The sequence below is a fragment of the Zonotrichia albicollis genome, chromosome 2 (genome assembly GCF_047830755.1).
Source record: "Zonotrichia albicollis isolate bZonAlb1 chromosome 2, bZonAlb1.hap1, whole genome shotgun sequence".
In the NCBI taxonomy this organism is placed as follows: domain Eukaryota; kingdom Metazoa; phylum Chordata; class Aves; order Passeriformes; family Passerellidae; genus Zonotrichia; species Zonotrichia albicollis.
The window spans coordinates 85,155,826-85,176,823 of NC_133820.1; positions in this window are offsets into that span (position 1 = coordinate 85,155,826).

Here is a 20,998-nt window from a genome sequence, read left to right on the forward strand (position 1 = left end):
TATGAGCTTGTCCAGGAAAATCACTGATGGAATTGTGAAAAAAAAAAATATAATTCAGAAGAAATTACAAATGGACTAACTATTTAGAAACACTGAATCATTAATTATTTAGAAACACTGGTTTTATTGTAAAGGACATTTAAAATCATGTAGTTTCAACCCCCTTGCCATAGGTAGAGACTTTCCACTAGACCAGCTTACTCAAAGCACCATCCAATCTGGTCTTGAACACTGTAGTTATGAGGCACTGCTTCTACATGTAACCTTTTCTAGTGTCTTATCACACTCAGAATAAAAAATTTCTTCCTTAGATCTAATTTAAATCTACTCTATTTCTGTTTACATCTATTCCCCCTTGTTCTCTTACTACATGCCCTGTTTAAAAGTCCCTCTTCAGCTTTTGTACAGGCCCCTTTGGGTACAGAAAAGCTGCTAATAGGTGGTTCATGTCTTTCATCAGAAAAATAGATACAGAAAAAAGTCTGTATTTCCTGTGACCTGAAATATATGTACAAAGTGGGGCATATGCTCTTAATTACAGTTAAGCTCTGGACTTAGCACCAAAACCACAATGAGATGAAAAAAACACATGAAAAAGAAAACTGAAGGAGAATGAGAGCTTGAAGGTGACATGTCTTGTGTTTTTTGTTGTGCTTCTTATGGATGTAAGGTTTTGTGGTTACAGATGAGTAATGTGTAACACCAAAGGTTATGCTGACTATTTTTTAATTACCCAGCTTCTGAAAGAAAAAATGGATATGTAGCAAAGGATTTGAGATGATGAATTCATGTGCATGTAAGTTCCCATCCCTGAGTATGTTTCATAGCCTTTAAAGTTTTAAACCGTGAAACTAAGCAGCTTCTCCAAAGCACTGAGATTTGAGGGTTGAAAAGGTTATTTCTCCATTTTCTTCAACACTGCTGAAAATCAAAATTGTGCAGGCCCTCATCCACAACCAGAATATTATGGAGTGGAAAAAATTGTAAAGGGGTAGAAATTTTTTTGCACAGCCCACAGCTAATAAGAAGAAGATTTTTTCACTCACAAGTGGAACCAAGTTACTGTTGTCAACAGGAAGTGAAAACTTTGAGGTAGACCTGAAGTTTACACAAGAATGACTTTAGTGTTGATTTATAGTCTATGCAGATGGGGAGCTTGAAGAATTTTTATAAACAAAATTCCCACATTACTGAATCCTAGTTATGCTCTGTTTGGTGGTAAAAGATTTCTGCATATATTAAAAAACAACCCAAATGAAAAGATCATTCCTAGAAATCTAATAGCTTGTAGTCCTTCAGCAGCAAAAAATATAATAATATCCTCCTGGGCACTCGGAAGTTATTCCTGACAATTTTGACAACTCAGTGACCTATTTTGGTACACTCACAGTAGAAGTGTATCCACTTTATGGTCTTTTCCTCGTGGTTACTGTCAGAGTAAATGGTAATCAATTCTTCCTGTGCTGCACCTGTGCTGAAACCCTTCAGAGATGCAGTGTTTGCAGACATAATACATGGATACCTATAATACTGCTGAGGTAAAAGAGACCTAGAAGATGCACACAAGGATTTTGAAATATCTGAAACTTTGCTTTGTGAAGGGAGTCCAAAATGTTTAGATTTGGATTTAGAGTGAGTTTTCCTTTTTTGTGTTGTTTTCTTTGGGTTTTCTGTTTGAAGTTTTTGTTGGGCTTTTTTTGGCTTTTGTTTTATGCTTTGTGTTGGCTTGATTTTTTTTTTTTTTGGGTTGGTTGTAATTTTAGCGGGTTTGGGGATTTGTTGTTTGTTGTGTTTTTGTTTTGTTTTGTTTTTTTGGGGGGGGATTTTTTTGTTTATTTGTTTGTAGTTTTGTGGGTTTGTTTTTTTGATTGCATAAAACTGTACCTCCATCAGAAGCAGAAAGCTTAAAGTTACTTTGTCTAGCACACAGATGTTGACAAAAAACCCTGATCCATCTGGTGCAGAAAGAAGGCATTCCTTTGCAGCCTGAGTGCGTAAAGAAGAACTCAAAACAAAATTTAAAAAAAAAAATCTGTGTTTTAAAAATTTATGTGGGATTTCTTCCAGGGATTTAATTTCCCTCACAGTATCATGACAATAATTGAAATAATGTTTTGGCTGACTAAAGTAAGATTGTCTTTTACAACAAAACGAGTACTTGCATGAATGAGGAGAGAGCAGAGGATATTTTTTACCTCAACTCCAACAAGGCTTTCAAGACTGTATCACTTAACATCCTCATAGGCAAACTGAGGAAGTGCAGGCTAGATGAGTGGACAGTGAGGTGGATTGAGAACTGGCTACATGGCAGATCCCAGAGGGATATAATCAGTGACAGAGGATCTGTCTGGAAGCCAGTCACTAGTGATGTCCCCCAAGGTTCAATACTGGGCCCAGTGCTGTTTAACTTAGGCATCAGTTGCTCAGATGAAGAGACAGGGACCTCATGAAGTTCACTAACAACATAAAGCTGTGAGGAGTGGCTAACACACCAGAGAGCTTCTCCAGTGTAGCCCTTCAGAAGAAACCTGACTAGGTTTCTGACAAGCAGGTTGGAGAGGTGGGCAGAAAGAAATCATCTGGAATTCCACAAAGACAAATGCAGTGCCCTGCACCTGAGGAGGAATAACCCCCTGCATCAGCACAGGCTGGGGGCCAACCCTGCTGAAAAGCAGCTCTTCAGGGAAGGATCTGGGGTTCCTGGTGGACAATAAGCTGTCCATGGGTCAGCAGTGTGACCTTGGGGCCAAAAAGGCCAATAGGATCCTGGAGTTCTTTAGGAAGAACTTTGCCAGCAGGTTGAGGGAGGTGATCCTGCCCCCCTACTCATCCCTAGAGAGACAACACCTGCAGTAATGTATCCAGTTCTGGGCTCCTCTCTACAGGAGAGAGAGGAAGCACCTGGAGCAGGTCACAGAAATGAATAAGGATCTGGAATATATCTCTTAAGGCTGAGAGCTGGGTCTGTTCAGACTCAAGAAGATGTCTGAGAGGGTATCTCATCAATGTCTGTAAGTATCTGAAGAGAAGCCAGGCTCTTCTTGCTGGTGGCAAGCACTAGGACAAGAGGCAATGGACAGAAACTGATGCACAGGAAACTCCACCGAAACATAAAGAAGATCTTGTGCAATGTGCAAGTGACCACCCACTGGAACAGATTACCCAGAGAGGTTATGGACTCCCCCTCATGGAGAGATTCAAGAACTGGATGAAATCCTGTGCCAAGTGCTCTAGGATGACTCTGCTATCAGGGAGGTTTGATCTGGTCGTCCATTGTGGTATCTTCCAACCTGACCCATTCTGTGATTCTGTGTTTGAGTGTTGCTGTCAACTGCCATGTCATCTCTATAAATGTCCTGTATCCTATCTGGGGAAAGAAATATAGAAGCATTTTTATGGTAATCATCTTATTTAGGCTTAATAAAATAAATAGGGTTATGATCAATTATAAGGCAAACTGAGTATGTGAGTGGTGAAACTGAAAACTTTTTCTAAGCAAGTGCATCACTGAAAGCTTAGTAGCATGCACATTTTTTGAAGAGTTACAAAGAGTCACGACTTCCATCAAAAGCAAAATCCATGGGGGTTATTTAAGAATCAAGTTTTGTCCTTAACAGGACACGTGAAATCTCAACAAGACTTGGTTCTTCTAAGAAGAATCTGAAGATATTACTAAGCTTCCAAATGGATATCTGTTCACCTGTACAAATTCTTTTAGGCATGTAGTACCTTTTAGGCAAAGAACTGGACATTGTTTTCCTGACAAAAAAGCCAACTAGATACTGGTGAGGGAGGAGAGATCACTGAGAAATATGAGGAGATGAACTGGTTATACCTGATTGTGTGAACTCTGGTGAGTAAAGCCCCTGAAAGATTTATTTTTGCTCTCAGGTTGACCGTTTCAGTCAAGGCATTATGATCAACAGATTCTTGTTCTAGAGACTAGACAAGTGCAGAATATAGCTCGCAGGCAAATGCTTCCCAGAAAACTGTCAGGAAATTATCTTTCATAAGGCTGTCAGTCATCTGTAAGAGCTGTATGTATTCCCTCATACAGCAGCTGTTGTGATAATCCAGTGCCCCTGAAATTTTTTCACAGTACAGGACTGGTTATCACCAGTCTATACAACCTTACTACTGGGGAGTTCATAAAAGAAAAACTGAATTTGCTAAGCAACAGCTTAAATTTTACATAATTAACAAAACCTATTATTGGAAAAACAGCATGGCATTCAAGTCTACCACCCGGGGACTTCATATCAGAGTGTTGCCTATGCCTCTAAAGATGACATCCAGCATGATCAATTCCTGCTATTTGTTTGTGCTTTTATAAAACAAGCTTATTCAAAAGGGTGTAGACATTGTCCCTTATTTGCAACTGAGAAGCAACTTGATTACTGCACAGTATGAGTAAGATTTGCTGCTTTGCCTTAGAAAGTTCTCTTCTGTTGTATACAGTTGGATGAAAATAGTTGTCAGCAGATAGTTGACCAGATTTATAAGCAATTATCCCTGTCATTCCATGATTTAACCTACCTTGCAGCAAACATACAGCAGAGTGTTGTCCCTTTATAATCCTCTCTGCTCCCGTCCAACATGCCCAGGAATGCAGATTTTGGCAGACGAAAGTAGGATCATCTCAGTGTACAGATTTTCCTGGTCTTCATCAGGATCACTACAAACTCAGCTTGAAATTCAGCTTTATTTCAAGAAATTTGGAATACAAACCCATCCCTATTAAAATTAATCTCCTCTTCTAGTAGCAGAAGAGAATCTGTATTTCCCATTACTTTTGCACCATACAACAAGGTTTGTTTTTAGATTTCACCTTGCCCTCAAAACCCTGCTGCTTGATACTTCTTGAACTCTGTTTTCTAATGGGTTCAGGTTGCATTTCCCTCCAGAAGCATCATGTGTTTCAGTTTTAAATACTTTTCAAGTAGCCTTTCAGGAGTTTTCTTTTTGCCCCTACATACACATGTTCCTCTGACGTTGCCTTTTGTACATGGCAGTCAAAAATGGCAGCCCCTGCAGGGGAAGCAAAGGAAGACAGGGTATGCTTGTCTTGTGACTGGGAAAGGTGAGTGACTTCTACCCCCAAGCAGTCATGTGAACATAAACCTGAGTGTCATGCTATCATTCCTTTCTCTCCACGCATGGATAACTACTTTAGCACTCTCCAGGTACCTTGCATATTCTCTAATACCACAATTTTCAATGAGCGCAAATGTTACACTCAATTTTTGCCTCTGCTACTTTTTCCTGACAGATTAAATGCTTTTAATTCCAGTGAAAATTAAAATACAACATGGAAGGGGAAATAAATTGATAATCCCCAGAATTCATACTTATGCTGAGAGAGAGTTGCCTCAGTGCTTTTGGGCATCTGTGGGAATATATCTTGCAAGTCTTCTCCCTAGTCCTAATGAGGAATTGTTGCTATTATTTATAAAGAAAACTTATAATTTATACAAATTATTCTGCTTATTCTTCACTTTTGTGTTAGATTAAATTGTTTTAGTCATGGGGCTTTTGTGACATTTTGCTTCTTTTCAGGTGTTTATGAAGTTAACACAAAAGGCACTAAAGAAACCTTGAAGTACACTTTGAAATTTAGTCAGTTCAGATCTCCAGTCTTGTTTTCCAATCCAAACGGTATTTTAATATATATGCAGGAAGACTAATAAAATATCTAATATGAACTAATTAAAATATAGTGATTGAAAAAATGAGATTACACTTTTAAAAAACAATAATTATGTAGTTGTGAAAAGAAGAATGGGGGCAAAACTAAAGAATACTGGAAAAGTATTGGGAAGTGACAAAAATTGTGGTCACCAATCCTGACTCACCCCACACAGTACAGGCTAAGGGGGTTAGGAAATGGAGGATAGAGCAGAATGAAAAGTGATACAGTAATATATACAGTAATATACAGTTATAACAGTATGGAAATTACAGCAGGACGTGCAGTTGCTGCTCCCTGGAGGGAATGAGATCAGCATGCCCAACTTCTGATGCACAACACATGCTGAGAGGGACTAACTGGAGGGTGGAGCAGAATGGAGACACCACCACTAGACTCTGTTGAAATCCTTGAAAGCAGAGGAAACCAGTGGTAGCTGATAAGCCATATAGCAGCTGTCAACAGACAGAGAAAACAAATGTCCTGTTATTGAACCAGCAACCATGGTGAAGCTAGAGATACAATCCAGGCACTCAAAGTTATCCACCTCCAAGGTAAAACCACCCTTCATTGTCAAATGTTATGAATTTTTCTTTACTATCTCAGCACTTTTATCTGTATAATAATCAGCTAGTTTATAATCCTAGTTTAGAACAGCATTCGTCTTGCTATTAGGCATCTAAAGCTGCATAGGAAGAATCTGTAGGAGCATTACTCATGATGAGTAATGATTGTCATATATGCCTCCTATTCCATCTACTAGATGATTACTTTGTACGCATCACTGGAATGGCAATCAAGTAACTTAGTGCTATTTGAAAAAAATAAATGGAAAGTAGACCTAATTTAAAATATTTATTTATTCATTTCCGTTTTGCAGAAATAGCTCACCTAAACCTAGACATCTGTGATGGAAACACCTGAGACAGGTGGCTAGGTCTTTGCTGACAGTAGACGGATTGACACTTTATAATGTGGCTCATGATGTTTTCAGATGTCTCTTTTAGATTACATGTGCTGTGTCTTAAAACTGCATATTTCTATCCATCTCTGCATAAAGGATACTTAGAGTGATTATCTCAGACCAAAGCCTGAAACTTTCATAGCACTCACCTTCCCTGCAGTCATTGTAAATATATGTAAACTCAAAACCTGCTCAGCAGCAAACAACAAAAAAAGAATTTGGGTTTTGGGGTGGTTTTTTTGTGTCTTTTGTGTTTTTTTTTTTTTTTTTTAATTGTGGACAAGTACCCTTAAAAAGATTACAGTACTCTGTTCTCCACAGTAAAAATCTCAGACTGCTGAAAGAAGCCTTAGAAAAGAGGAATCTTGGATGAAGCTGTAAAAGACAACAAATAACTGATGCAATTCTAAAAAGGCCTCCCCTCAGCCACTGAACAATGCTGAAATCAAGTTATGGTGATAAAAACATTGAACTTCTGAGCAGCACTATCTGTTATAATTGCATTCATAGAATTTGGGCTTAATTTCTTACATCAAACCTTGCAATACCTTTAAATATGTGGACACAAAAGCCCTTGAGGCAGCTAGAAGCTTTCCAATTGGATGATTACAGGTGTAAATACGTTGTATTGGTAGGACATTATAAGTAATTCTAAATGAAAATAGTGTGTTGTGTATTGCAGACAAGAGCGTTCTTAAGCTTAATGTTCATTATGACCCTCCTCTTTTCTCTGCATGACCTATGCAATCGAAGTGTATAATTAAGACTGTTGAGTTTTTCTGAATCAATAAACTTTGTATTTTATGTGCAAAATGTAAAGCAAAAAGTATGTTGAGAAGGAAGGGTGAAAAAAAAAATAACATAAATTATAGATTGAAATATTTAATGATGGAAAAATTTCCCCTTAGAGATTTTACAGAACTTCCACACATCCTTAGTTAATTTTTTAAACACCAGCTTAGCAGTACACATTATCACATAGACCCCAGATATCCTCAATTCTAAATTACATGAAAGCAACATATATTTTCAGTAATAATATAGCAAAAAAGAATAAATTGGACCACATTATACAAAAATAAACCTGTTACAAAAATTACAGCTTTGAAATACTTTGAAATTACCTGAATGCCATGTCTGTACAGAGAGGAAAAAATAAACAGGTTTGCTCCAGCTTTGTACTGGGAGACTTCTGATGTTGCTTGTTTCCCACTCCTCTCCTTCTACCCTTCAATCTATCTTGACCTTCCGTCTTAAAAACAAAAAGACAGCAGATCTATTTCTGAACTTTCACCTGTCAGGTGTAACAAACTGCATAGATGCAATAAAGAATCTCCTCTGAGTTTACTGATCCTCTCATTTAAACATTACAAGTTATAACAAGTTACCCTTCTCTCAAAACATGTCCTTAAGAACACTTTATAGATTGAAAATATTTTTAAACCTTGAAAATGACATCTTCTAATGTCAAATTTAATAAAGCTGGTATGACTACCCTATAATCGTAAAAGATAATCAAGTTAATTGTAACACCTGAACTAATTAGTTCCAACATCTCCCTCTTATTACATCTAAAATGTTCGGGACATATTTTTAAATCAAATGAAATAAAGAAGGCTTAGCCTAATTTTTTATGTTATGTACTGTGTTTTATGTTTGGTTTTTGTTTTTTTTTAAATCATAAATAGCTATATAAGCATTTAATTAAAGAATATGGTTTTCCTTCCAGGTTAGATGTGTGAACTCAGTAGTCTCTGAGATGTCTTGCTGTTCTGTGTCTTGTGCTATTATTATTTATTGGATAAATAAATTAAAAAAAAAAAACAACAAAAACCCTTCTTCTTAAAAAAACAAACAAAAGAACAATAAAGGTCTGCATATTTCTGAAAACTTTCCACTTAAAAACAATTCTTTTCGAAGAAGTGCAGGAGAGGAACTTTTGTACAATAAAATTTTGGTGAAATGTAATATTCTCATTTTCATTTGCAGGTCTACATAATTGCATATTTAGTTTGCTAGACATATTATAAGTGAATTCCAGCAGCATAGAGAGACTTAGGAAAGAAATCTCAGGCAGTCTCAAGCCTTTACATTACTATCCAACTTACTGTTTTCCAGTCTGTTTTATTTGGAATTTGCAAAGGTTTAATGTACTAATATGTGAAAGACAACCAGGCAAAGACGATACAGTGTTATGAGAAAAGCAGCAGGAGACTATTGAAGGGTACCACATTTCAAAATTAAATTCGAGATTCTATGATCAAGAAGTCTCCTAGAGGTAAGAAAGCAAGAAAGGAAGGTAGAAAAAAACTTAACACAGAATAATATATCAATCTAGGGAGCCAGAAGATGAGTGTAACTCTATTTATACTTCTTCCTCACCTTCCATATACTAGTTTGACTGCAAATTCTGGTCTGTAAAAGTCAGAAAGAATGCCCATACTGCACAGAGCAAACAAAATTACTTGGATTGCCTTGGTTCTGCTGAGGTAATATATCTGCAGAGCTCAGAGGCAGGCAGTCCTAGTTCTGGGGATTTTTGACTTAACTAACTATCTCAGACCAAATCGCATCTGCTCTGTCTTTAAGTTGTAAGGATATCACGGGTTTTGCTTATTTTGGTTCTATAATAGAAATTATTTCAGAAAAAGATAAAACCAGCATAGCCTCTTTGTGCAGCATTATAATAGCATAAACATACAGTAAACTCTAAGGCAAAATTAGTTATCCCTGGGAGTACAATAGATCTGATTCCTTTGCTACACCATGCAATGGAGAAAATAAAGGAAAACCTCTGCAGATACTAATAAATTGAAAATGGACAGGCAGTTTCCAGGCTTTGGAAAGCTACTATTTTTTTATTATATTGCTGGAAAAGTTCTGTAGAATATATTTATCTTACACCAACAAGTATTCTCCCAAATAGTCATCTAGTAAGTGTTGGGGATTTAACACAGGATAAGGAACTGTTCTGAAGAGTGCTGCTGCCATGTGGCTACCTTGTGTTGCCAAGTAAGGAAGTTTAATAATGGACTGTTTGAGGAGTTTGACCTTAGGCTAGGAAGTTGAAGAACTTTATTTTTATAGATTAAAGTGGAGTAATTTCTTTGCAAGAAATCCTAGTGGAGATGATAATTTTTTCCAAGTTTATGACTGTGCCATGTAGAGGTCATTCAGATAAGCTCCTAGCTAGTAACTAGCAGCATGTTTTTCTCATCCTGCTTTTGCTGCCTCTTTACCTTGTTCAGGTCTGCTTCTTCCTCTCCTGTTTACATTATATTTCTGAAGTTGTTGTTGTGACTTTGTCATTATTCTTTCAATAAAGCTCTCCCTTTTTGATAATTGAAGGGAAAACAAGGGGGAAGGCATAGGTGGCACAGCGGAGCACTTGTGTCTCCATGCAAGGACAAAACCTTATGGGAACAACAGTAGGAAAAAAAAGGGGGCATGTTTCCCGGTGTTTATTTTGGTCTGAATCTCTTTCCTAAGCTTTGAGAGAGCTGTATGGTTCCCTCCACCCCATTTTTGTGGAAAGAGATCAAATAAGAATACATAAAGCCTATGTAATTAACAGTAAAAATCATATAAAATTTGTAGTATTAAAATGTCACGGTGACCCTGGCCCAGTGTATTATCTGGATTTCAGTACATGATTGCTCACTAACTTACAACACTGCATCTCCAAGGTGACAGTGCATGTGCATATGATTGTGGGTGTATTACACTTTCCTTCCATCTAGTATGAAGAAAAGCAATCAATCTGTAAAGACAAACACTTCCTTATTTTTTCGTGTGTGGGAAGTGGGCAAACTAGAACATCATGTTCCCTTGCTCAAGTCTATGTAAATGGAAGTTAAATGCCTTTGGAACTGCTAAAAAAATAAACTACAAAAAAATAAAAAGAGAAAGAGCAAGAAGTAGAAATCACTTCTTTGGCTCTGTTTTGAGTCAGGCTTGGCATTCAGAGAAGATGCTGGGGCAGCTGCTACAGGAAACCAGGCAGGAACAGTTAAAGTATTGTATAAAAAAGAAGAAAATAACTTCCAGTTAAAAAATGCAAAGCCATAGCCATTGGTAATATACATGGAAATGTGCTTGGCAGTAGCTGCAGAACCAGGGAGAGAATGCAGATGACTAAATGGCAGCGTTAGCAGCATCTTCTCCTACTATGCTCTCTAGGGCAAAGCACATTCCTGAGATTCACGCCTTGTATCCATACTGCCAAGGGAATTCTTGTTCTGAGACTGACACTGTAGCTTGAACGGAGCAGTAATGTTACCTTTCATGGCAATAGATATATTAAGTGTAAATAACACAAAAATTATATCTAATTATTAAATGGATATAAATATATATATTTTTAATAGTTCATAGCCATATATAAAAAAAATACTTTTATTCCACTAACTATTTAGTAGAGCCGAAGGTGGCAAATTCACAGGCATCTGCAGTTTATGTAGCTGCTGCTTAAGCAAAATGTTGTCAAGTCATTAACTAAATAAGTCTTACTACATCCCCCTTCAGATATATCTGCACTGGAGGATGTGTAGAAAATAGTAAGCAGTTACAGTTAAAGTGATCCTGTCTTAGGCTGTTCTGGAAAAGGTTCAAATCAAATTGCTTGTTGCTTTGACACTAAAGTTTAATATTGAAGTTCTAAATAAGTCTGCAATGTATGTGAAATTCATTCAAAGAAAAAGTGAATTAATTGCAAAAGATCTCAATAATTATAAATTAATATATCAATTTAACACTATTTATTATCAGAGCAGGAAGAACATTTTTTCACAACAATCTCACAGTAAGAAAATAAGCATAATGCTAAGTCCTGCACTATCCTGTGTAAACATCAACCCACTGCACAGTACAACATTCAACAAAGCATAAGAGACTGAAGATTGTAAATACCCACATTTCTTACAGAAATTACAGAAAAGGAGTAACTCAAGATCCAAAAATATTTGTTAGGTACACTGTGGGACTTAAGATGAAATTAGGCATGTAAAATTCCTCAGAATCTTAATTTGATTTTCATTTCTCTTGAGAGCATATTGCAGTAGTCACTTCTGAAGGCATATCACTGTAGTAACCTAAAATTCCCTTGAACACCTAGGGTAAGATTCATACCCTGACTTTAACTGTCTGAAAATTAAGCACCTAGATTAAGTAGAGATATTTCATTACCTAATCAATGAAGACATATAGCTACCTTCAGAACATTATTCATTCCACCCTAAAATGAGATTCAGTACTAAACAGTAAGTACTAGATGTGTCTTCCTATGGAATTTGTTCTTTGTATCATGTTTGTGGCAGGCCAAACATCATTGCCCAGTTGGTTATGAAAAGTCCGCCTGTGTGTGTCATTTCCTTTACATGATCATGTTATTTGTTGAAAAAATTAAAGCATTATGCTGTCATCTAGTGAGATATAATCCATCAACAAAATTTTCAGAAACCTTTCTGTTTAGTTTATCAGTATAAACACAAACAGACAAAACCACACAGAGCCCTTCACATACAAGTAATTTATCCATAATTACAGAGTTGCAGTAGTAGTTGGGGGTCCACTCCCAATAGTATGATTGGAAGTAGAGGTTGCATGGACACATCAGTTAATTTTAAGTGTTGGAAGAGCTCTCTTGTAAGGTTTTGTTTCTGTTTATCTTGCCTACTACTCTGAAGACTTCGTTCTCTCAAGCTAGTAACCTCCTCCCATCTGTCTGCTCTTAGATATGATCTAAGTTAGAAGATTCTTGATATAATACAACTTTTTTGCTTCTCATTTTACTCTGATTTGTAGACTTAGCACTACATCAACTTGTCACTTACTGATACCCTTGAGAAATACTAGCCCTTTGGCTCCTCACATTATTGGTCAGCCAGTTCTTGGAAAGTTTTCACATAAAGTTTTTACAATTTAGTGTTTCATTGCAGATTAAAACTTTTATGATCTTCTGCCTTTTATTCTGGCAAGGATTTCTTGTACCAAAGAAAAGTGGTAATTTCCCTCAGATTTTTTTTAATTGGTTTTCTATGACGTATCACTTTGCATTATAAAGCTAAAGTTATTTTCTATCGTCACCAAAAGAAGGGATCACCTAGCAGATGACTGTGTTTGGTTTCATCATCTAACTACGTATGAACATATCCTCTAGTATGTCACCATCACAAATTCAGCCAATTATATGCCAGCCAAGGTATCAAAATTTTGATTGAGAGAGGAAGAAGCTCAGGAAGAAGGTTGTAATACTTTTGAAAATTTTTATGTGTATCCACTTCACATAAGTGGAAGGAAAAATATTCACAAAAATCTGATTTCTCTATAACATATCCAATACCCAAATATGTCAAATAGGCCATGGTGAAAAGACATATTGGTGGGAGTTTGGAAGTTGGATTTCCATAAAGGTGTTATGTACCTTCTCTTCTTCTGTTGGTGGAAGGGGCAAGTGAATACATGAGAATATTCCGGTGATTTTCTGTTTGGTTTTTTTTTTTCAGATGACAGAGCAGAATTTTTAGCACAGTTATTGTCTGAGAATAGCAACATCACAGCATCACAACAAAGACACAGAGGGACTAGTACTAGGAAGGGACAAAATTACTTGATCTTAGAGAAAAGAACCACTTTCTCCCATTTTGATTACCTTTTCTAATGATTTTGCTGCAGCTGTTATATTGTTTTCTTCTTTTAGAGTAATTTTAAGAAAATAATTTTACACACTGTGAGCTATACATCTGTGCTTTTCCTCCTACTAACCATTTTTAGCTTTGCATCTTTCTTTTTCTACTCCAGTGTCCCTATCTATACAAGCTTGTGTGACTGACTTATAGTGAAAAAGTACCTTTCTTGCATTCCTACAAATCTAAAAGAAGGCTGAGTTCAAACAGCCTTCTTAATTTACTTTCCTTATCTATTCATACTTAACAAGGAGTGTGAAGGAACTACAGCATCTAGCTACTCCAAGAAGGCAGTGACCAGTGGCAAAAAATCCATTTGGAGGCTAATGAATAGTGGTGTGTTTCATGGGTCAATACTGAGTCCAATTCTCTTAAACATTTTTTTTTTAAATGACCTGAATGCTGGGGAAGAATTTAACCTCAGCATCTTTGCAGATGACATAAAATAAGGAGAACTGGCTGCACAAATGGCAGCCAGTTCTCCTTATTTTATGCTGCCATGTAGAAGAACCTTGACAGACTGGAGAAACGGGCTGACGGAAACACCGTGAAGTTCAGCAAAGTGAACTCACAGGTTCTGCACCTGAGTAAGAATCATTCCATGCATCGGTAAATGCTGAGGGCCATCCAGCTGCCAAGTAGTTTATGGTACAGGGCTGGGACACCCTGTGGTGAAGGAGTCAAGATATTAGCAGTGGTGCCCAGCAGCAGAACCTACAAGTAGAAACACAGGAAGCTCCTTCTGTACATCAGAAGTACACCACAATAAAACATGTTTTTACTCTGAGATTGAGTGAGCATTGGCACCAGGCTGCCCAGGGAGGTTGTGGAGTCTCCTTTCTTGAATATATTGTGAACCTGGTCCTGGGCAACTGGCTGTTGGTGACCCTGCTCAAGCAGAAGGTTGGGCCAGATGACCTCCGAAGATGCCCTGAAACCTCAGATCTCTGTGATTCAGCAATTTTGTTATTCTGTGTATGCAGAATAACATACCTACACATGTACCTACTGAAACAAATATTTTGGATGTACACAAATGTGCCGTAAGTACTATGCCTCCATTATATGTGAATATCTAACCATATATGAACACACATAAGAATAAAAAGAAAAGGAAACATCTGCTTGCATTACTGAGCTGCTCTTATTTACATTTCATGTAGGCACTCAGCAGATACAGTGCATGTATTAGGGAGGTGAATAATGTTAAAGAATGCCTCTACAAAACTTCACTCATGTCGCACAATGAAAACTACAAGTGAGAGCTAAATATATTTTGGAATTTTTATGGATATGATGCAAATGATCAATTTGTTTTAATGTACTGCTGACTCTCAGCCTTAATAATGTAGGTCATGTAATAACAAAATATTTTAAAACTGTGTGGTTTAGTCACTTCTGGTTTTTATTTGTTTTTCTGCTTCATTTTCCAATAGTTGCTTGCTTGCTGGTTTTAATTAGAATGATATGGAGAAGTACTATTACAGCATTCTGTTGTACTGGTCTCCAATAAACATAAATTGCTATTTTAGGATCAGGTTATATGAAAAATACTTGTTGATGTAGACATAAGACATCTGGAATTTTACTTATTGTATTTAATCTACCCATTAGATCCTTACAAGGATTATAAAGAATTCGAAATGTTGAAAATAAGTGATGCACTAGCTACAATATTAAATTTATTAATTTTAGTGGTAATGTAAGTTAATTAATAATGCCTGTGCTTAACAGCTTGACATCCTAAGGAGAAATATGTGATTTTCCTTTGGTTTTTTACTGTATCTGCAGATGGCCAGATGGCCAATGTCGGTACTAGTCAAGATCTGCTGTTGGAGAAGTAAGAAGAGAAGGGATTAGATTAGATAAAAGATGTACTTCAAACTGAAGAAGAATGTGAGTGCTGGTAAAATATCAATTCAAGGAATATGAAAACCCTTCAGGGACATTCTACAGATAGAAATCAAAGACAGTAAGAAGAAATGATCATTAGCATAAATACAATTTAATCCTTTGGACTACGATTAGTGGAAAAATTACAGACTCTTTAAATTAATCAGCAATTAAAATTACACAAAAAACCATTACCAAAATTAGGAAATATATCCTACTTTTTACATTTATAGTGGAGTTTTATAAGAAATTGTCCAGCCACAGTTCTCTCACTGCTTCCAAGCTCATGGTACAATGAAGAAAATATGGAAAAAACAAGGGCTGTAATTTCCACACTGAATTCTAAAAAATTTACTTTGGAACAGAGCATTCCAAACATCAGCTCAACAACTGATCTTACGAAATTATTTTTTTTAATCTAAAGTTCTTTGCATCTCACAGAAGTCTGTGGTGAAAAATGACTGAAAAATTTCAAACAATGATCAATTTTACAGATACATGCATGCTCACATACATATGCGCTTACACATATATGCATGCATAAATACCTAAATATATGTATACATATGTATATATAAAGCCACTTAAAGCTTTTGACACTTAGCCATTCTTTCATGAATAATCTGTCCTTTCTACATAATCAGATAAATATCTAAGCCCTTATTGTTGAAAATTTCCCTGCATCTAAAGCCCAACTATTAAGAGGCCTGGGAAAATAATAAACCATCTACGTAACACCTGATTTGTGTCTTTTATCAAGATCATTTGTCTCAGAACTGTGAAAACTGGCACCTTCACTCTTGAAACTGTGCTACTGGCACCTTCAAAGGAGCAATACAGAAGAAAGCTGCAGAATGGCTAAATCAAACAGGAGCCAACTAACAGTATAACTGGGTAGGTGCAGCTTAAATGAAGCTGAACATAATGAAATAGCTGAAATATTTTTAAATATATAGAGGTTACCAATCAATTTGGAATGTTCTGGGCAGATCGAATAATTCCATTGCTGAGCTGTCTAAATAACATCCTGTTTGGCTTCTTCTGGTTGGAGGAAATTATCAGTTTTCTTTAGAAGTGCAGGCATGTGTGGTATATGAGGTGTTTATTACCTGAAGAAGGAAAATGGTGAGACTGGACATAAGACAAAAGGCTGACCTGCACTAATGTTTAGTGTTCTTTGAAATGCTCTAAGATACTTGAGTGATTAAAGGTCTGGTGAATAAGAAACTTTAGGTCAGGCAAGTGAAAAAAAAAAGGCTATAGGACTTCTCAGGTGGCACCATTAAATTATGCTTCATCAAGCAAGTGAAGCCATCATAATTTTCTTGACTTGCTTTCCATTGACCATCCTTTCATTAAGCTAGGCATTTGGAATTAGGTTTTTGACTCAGAGTGGATAACTCCATGCATGCATGTTTGGCTGCAGAAGATTTCAGCAAAGTGTAAGTATGAGTAAACAGAGATCAAAGGTCTTACCAGCTTCTTCAGTAACTCCATTGTGAATCATGAGTGGAAACAGATTTGGGAAAAGAAGAGGTATTCATGGACACAGTGGAAAAGGTAAAATAATTTTATGTGCATTTGTGAAAAGTTCAGTTAGATTTTGCAGTCAGTGAAACAACCTTGGGAACATTCTAAAAATTTACCCTCACAGATTGGTATGCATACAACCTTTGTACCTGATGTGTTCTTTACCTCCCATAAAACTCAACAGGAGTCATTAAAATCTGCATAAGGATATCTGCTCATTTAGGTATCTCTATATAATGCATTCATTTCATACAGTAGGTCCCAGGCTGTAGTTCCCAATTTGATATTAGAAAGGGGGAGAATAAGGTGAATCATATGTTGTCCTTCTTACCATGTGTGCCTGCAACATCACTTTTGAGTTACTCTTAAAGCAGAATGAAGTATCTTGTAAAATAATGCACTCAGGTCAATTACTTGGCTGAGTTTTAATTGCCAGAGCATGTTTTAGGAAAATATTCCAGTTTATCATTTGCAGCTGGCTCAAATTCATGGGACTCAGCCCCTGGGCAGCATATGTGTGCTAAGTAGCCCCACTTCTCAACATCTGTTGTGTATAGTGGGACATTCATCATGTGGGTGCCTGTGGTTCTGTCTGTACCAGATGTATTCAAAGATTGCTGTGTGCAATTTGCCCCAAGCAATATAGCTCATATCAGCCTTTTTTGGAAATTTTGTTCTAAGTTTGTGATGTTGGTTTCTGCTTCTTTAACAGATGGTAACTAGGCTGTGGCACAGTTGAAGTTGCATATGGGATTAGCAAAAACCTGCCATGTCTCCTGTTCCTTATTGAAGCTCTTAACTTGTCAGGCCTCTGTAATTGCTTTCTCAAGCAATTGACACATGAGTGTCAAGGTACCAACTTTCTGACATGCAATGATCTGTGATTCCATAAACTATATGACCCTGTATCAACTTGTACTGAACTTATTCTTTCATTCTGCAAATGAAGGTGGCAAGCTTGGCTGTGATTTAAAGCATGGAAGAAAATTTTCCACTTATTCACACTCTGTATAAATCAGTCAGAAATGTAAAGAAACAAAAGAAGGAATTAAAGACATTAAGAGATATTAGAAAAGGATGAAGTAACAAAACCAAACACCAAAACCAGAAGCTTATGTTTTTGTTTTTTTTTTTTTTAATCTGAGACGTCTTCGTGAAGATATAACTTCATATACTCAATTTGCAACTCCACCAGATACAGAGGAGTTGATTTTCTAATCGTTCTGGGTTTCTTCTGATTTTCCTGAAGTAGTCTGGTCTTAGGCTTGTCATTATCAGTCTTCTAAGTAAAATGCTTTGGAATAAATATCTCTGTTGAGAAGTCATTTCTAGCCATTGCTATCCACAGATCTTCCTCAAAAATCATGTTAAACATTTTAAAAATCCTGTCTAACAGTGTTTTCAGGGTTTTTATGATCCCATTTTGCCAGAAAATTTAGAATTATTGCATTATTCAAGCAAAATATAAGTATACAGCTCTGATCTGCAGTGTGTTAAATTCATTCTCAGCAATCCAGCCATATTAAGATGAACACTTCCTCAACAAGTAAAAAAAAAAGCATAGCAACTTAATGACCCATTTACTTACACTCCAATAACAGTCTGCATAAATTCTGTTACTTACAAGCTCCAAATACTACAATTTTGTTCAACTTCCTTTCTTTTCTCAGCAAGGATTAGTGCAGAAGTATTGCCTAAGGAAGTCAGTCAAGAGCTGAATTTTTAATAAATGTTTTAATATGCAATTAAAAAATAGTCTTTTTTAAAATGCTTTAAATGAAAGACGTACATTAAATTCATGGTAATAGGGACATCACAATATGTAGACTTCCAAGCAATATACTTATCTTACTACTGAGTGGAACAGATCTTTTTCTCCCGACTGCTTCCTTAGGAGGCAGCTGATCATGCAGAAACAAGGCAGAGAAGGAATTTGATCCTTTAATTTTTATTGTCAATCACTGGACAATAAACCAAAAAGGAAGGATAGCCCTTTCTTTCTACAACCCCTCCTGTACCAGTGTAATACCAGTATAGCAATATCATGAAACATGCTTAGAGTGATTCCCAGAGGTTCCTAAAACACTATGTCAAAGTTTCTGGTCTTTTTGATAGTACTGATGACAATTGGGAAAGACTTTGAGGAAGATGGAAATGATGAATGAATGTTTATGTGATTTCTTCCCAACTGAGAAATAAGAGAGACATTTGGAATCAATGTGTCTTATATAAAGACTACTAAAATCCATATGAATTTAAGTATTTTGACTCAGAATCAATTTGGAATTGATGTGACTAAAAATGAACTTGACATATTTGCCCTCAACCTTTGTTTTCAATCCAAAATGAAAGTAATTATTACAAAACATTATGAGATTAAAGTTAACCAGGTTTAAGATTTCTACCAAACTTCTAGAATGTTTTCTTTTAAAATAACTAAATTTTATTTATTTTATTAATTTTGATACTACATGTTGTACCACTCCTAAAGCCATGTAGGTTTCATTACCCTAGAATATCAGAGATGGTTCAATGTAGACAATTTTGAAAGCAACTCTTTGAGTAAATTTTGTCCAAAAGCATGCCTAAAGCTGGAGTTATATGTTTTGGGATATTTATTGTATTTCAAATCAATAACCAATATCATAGAGGTCACAATGGTAGAATTAAAAATATCAGTTCAGCAACATGTAAGTGTAATAAAGGAGGTGTTTTTGTGATTGTGGGCAAGGCATGATTTGCAGAAGATGTGTTAACTCCATGATTTAAAACTACCCCTATTGTCTTAAAGTTGCAGATGTAAGCTTAACTGTGAAACCTTTTTAACTACACCAACAAAAAAAAAGGAAAGTAACAAGAATTCATACAGATCCAGTGTAGCATAGAATATAAGAATTTTTCTTGGGAGGTGGTGTTACATTTCATATCTGATTTTTCAATATACTAAATATATTTATCTGTAATTTGAATTCTGTTATGATCAATGGCTTATTTTAACATTAGATGTAAATTTAAAAAGATAAAATTATTTGGAATTAAATAAATTTTTGAATATTAGTGTGTGCTTCAAATAAATAGGCTTGCATTGTGTAATCTCAAGTCTCTGAATGGAAAATTCTTTAAAAGTAAAAGCTTTGGAAATCTTGTATTCATCACTTACTGTATTTTAAATGTAGACACCTGGTCACAAGAAAGCCACCCCAAACAAACACATTCTTGAAATACCAGGAGAATTTTCAAATGCAAAATTGAGATAAGTCCATTTTGGTTTAATAAATAGTTATATACGTCACAAAACTATCATGAAGCAATCTAAATACATGAAAATAAGTCACTAATTGAAACCTCTGTGACAGGCAATAGAAAGAATGGGTGAATGGAATTATGTGAATGAATAACTGGAGTTGTGTTCTTACTTTCATATAATGACACATGCACAAGTATTTGCATTAGAATTGAACAAAAATAAGAATAGATTTTATTCATTCTTATATTAGCTTTTTTTTGGTCCATGAAATACCTGTTTCAAGGCTGGTAAATTAAAATATACAGCTGTTCTGCTTTTGAAATTAGAAAATAGTTTTTAACTAGACCTTTTTATTATAACTAGAACAATATTAAATTAAAACTGACATCATGCACCCAATAGACTTCAAAGAATCTGCAGCTTTCAGAAAGACATGCTGTGGATCTGTGGCGATGGTGACTGAGAGAAGCTATTATATACCTAGAGAAGATCATATACGTAGAAGAAGAGAAATTTGTTGCCAAAAGTCTTGCTACAATTTCTGTATAAGTATATATAGGTCTTACTGCATGTCATGGTGAGGCATCTTCAGGGCTCACCCTTACCTATGATGATTTGGCTGAAGCCAGAAATCTCAACTGTTTTATGCAGCTTTTTAGCATTATTTCAGGCTCCATGAGACAATAACCTCCATCCTTCTGAGGAGAAGTGACCTAACAAAAAAAATTATTGTACTCCTCCAGTTCATGCCCAAATTGTGTTGTGACCACATCTTTCTTATCTCTTGTTTTCCTTTCCTTCACTTATGAAGAGACAGTCCATAGACAGTATCCATTAGGAATTACTGCATGAAATGAAATTACACTGAATAACTCAGTAACAGCTTGTTGGGTACCATTAGGAAATTATTATGCTTTTTTTACAGGTTCATTTCCTGGCCTCCACAGTAAAAGCTCATTGTTCAATTTGTGATCTGTAGTCAGATGGCAGAGGAT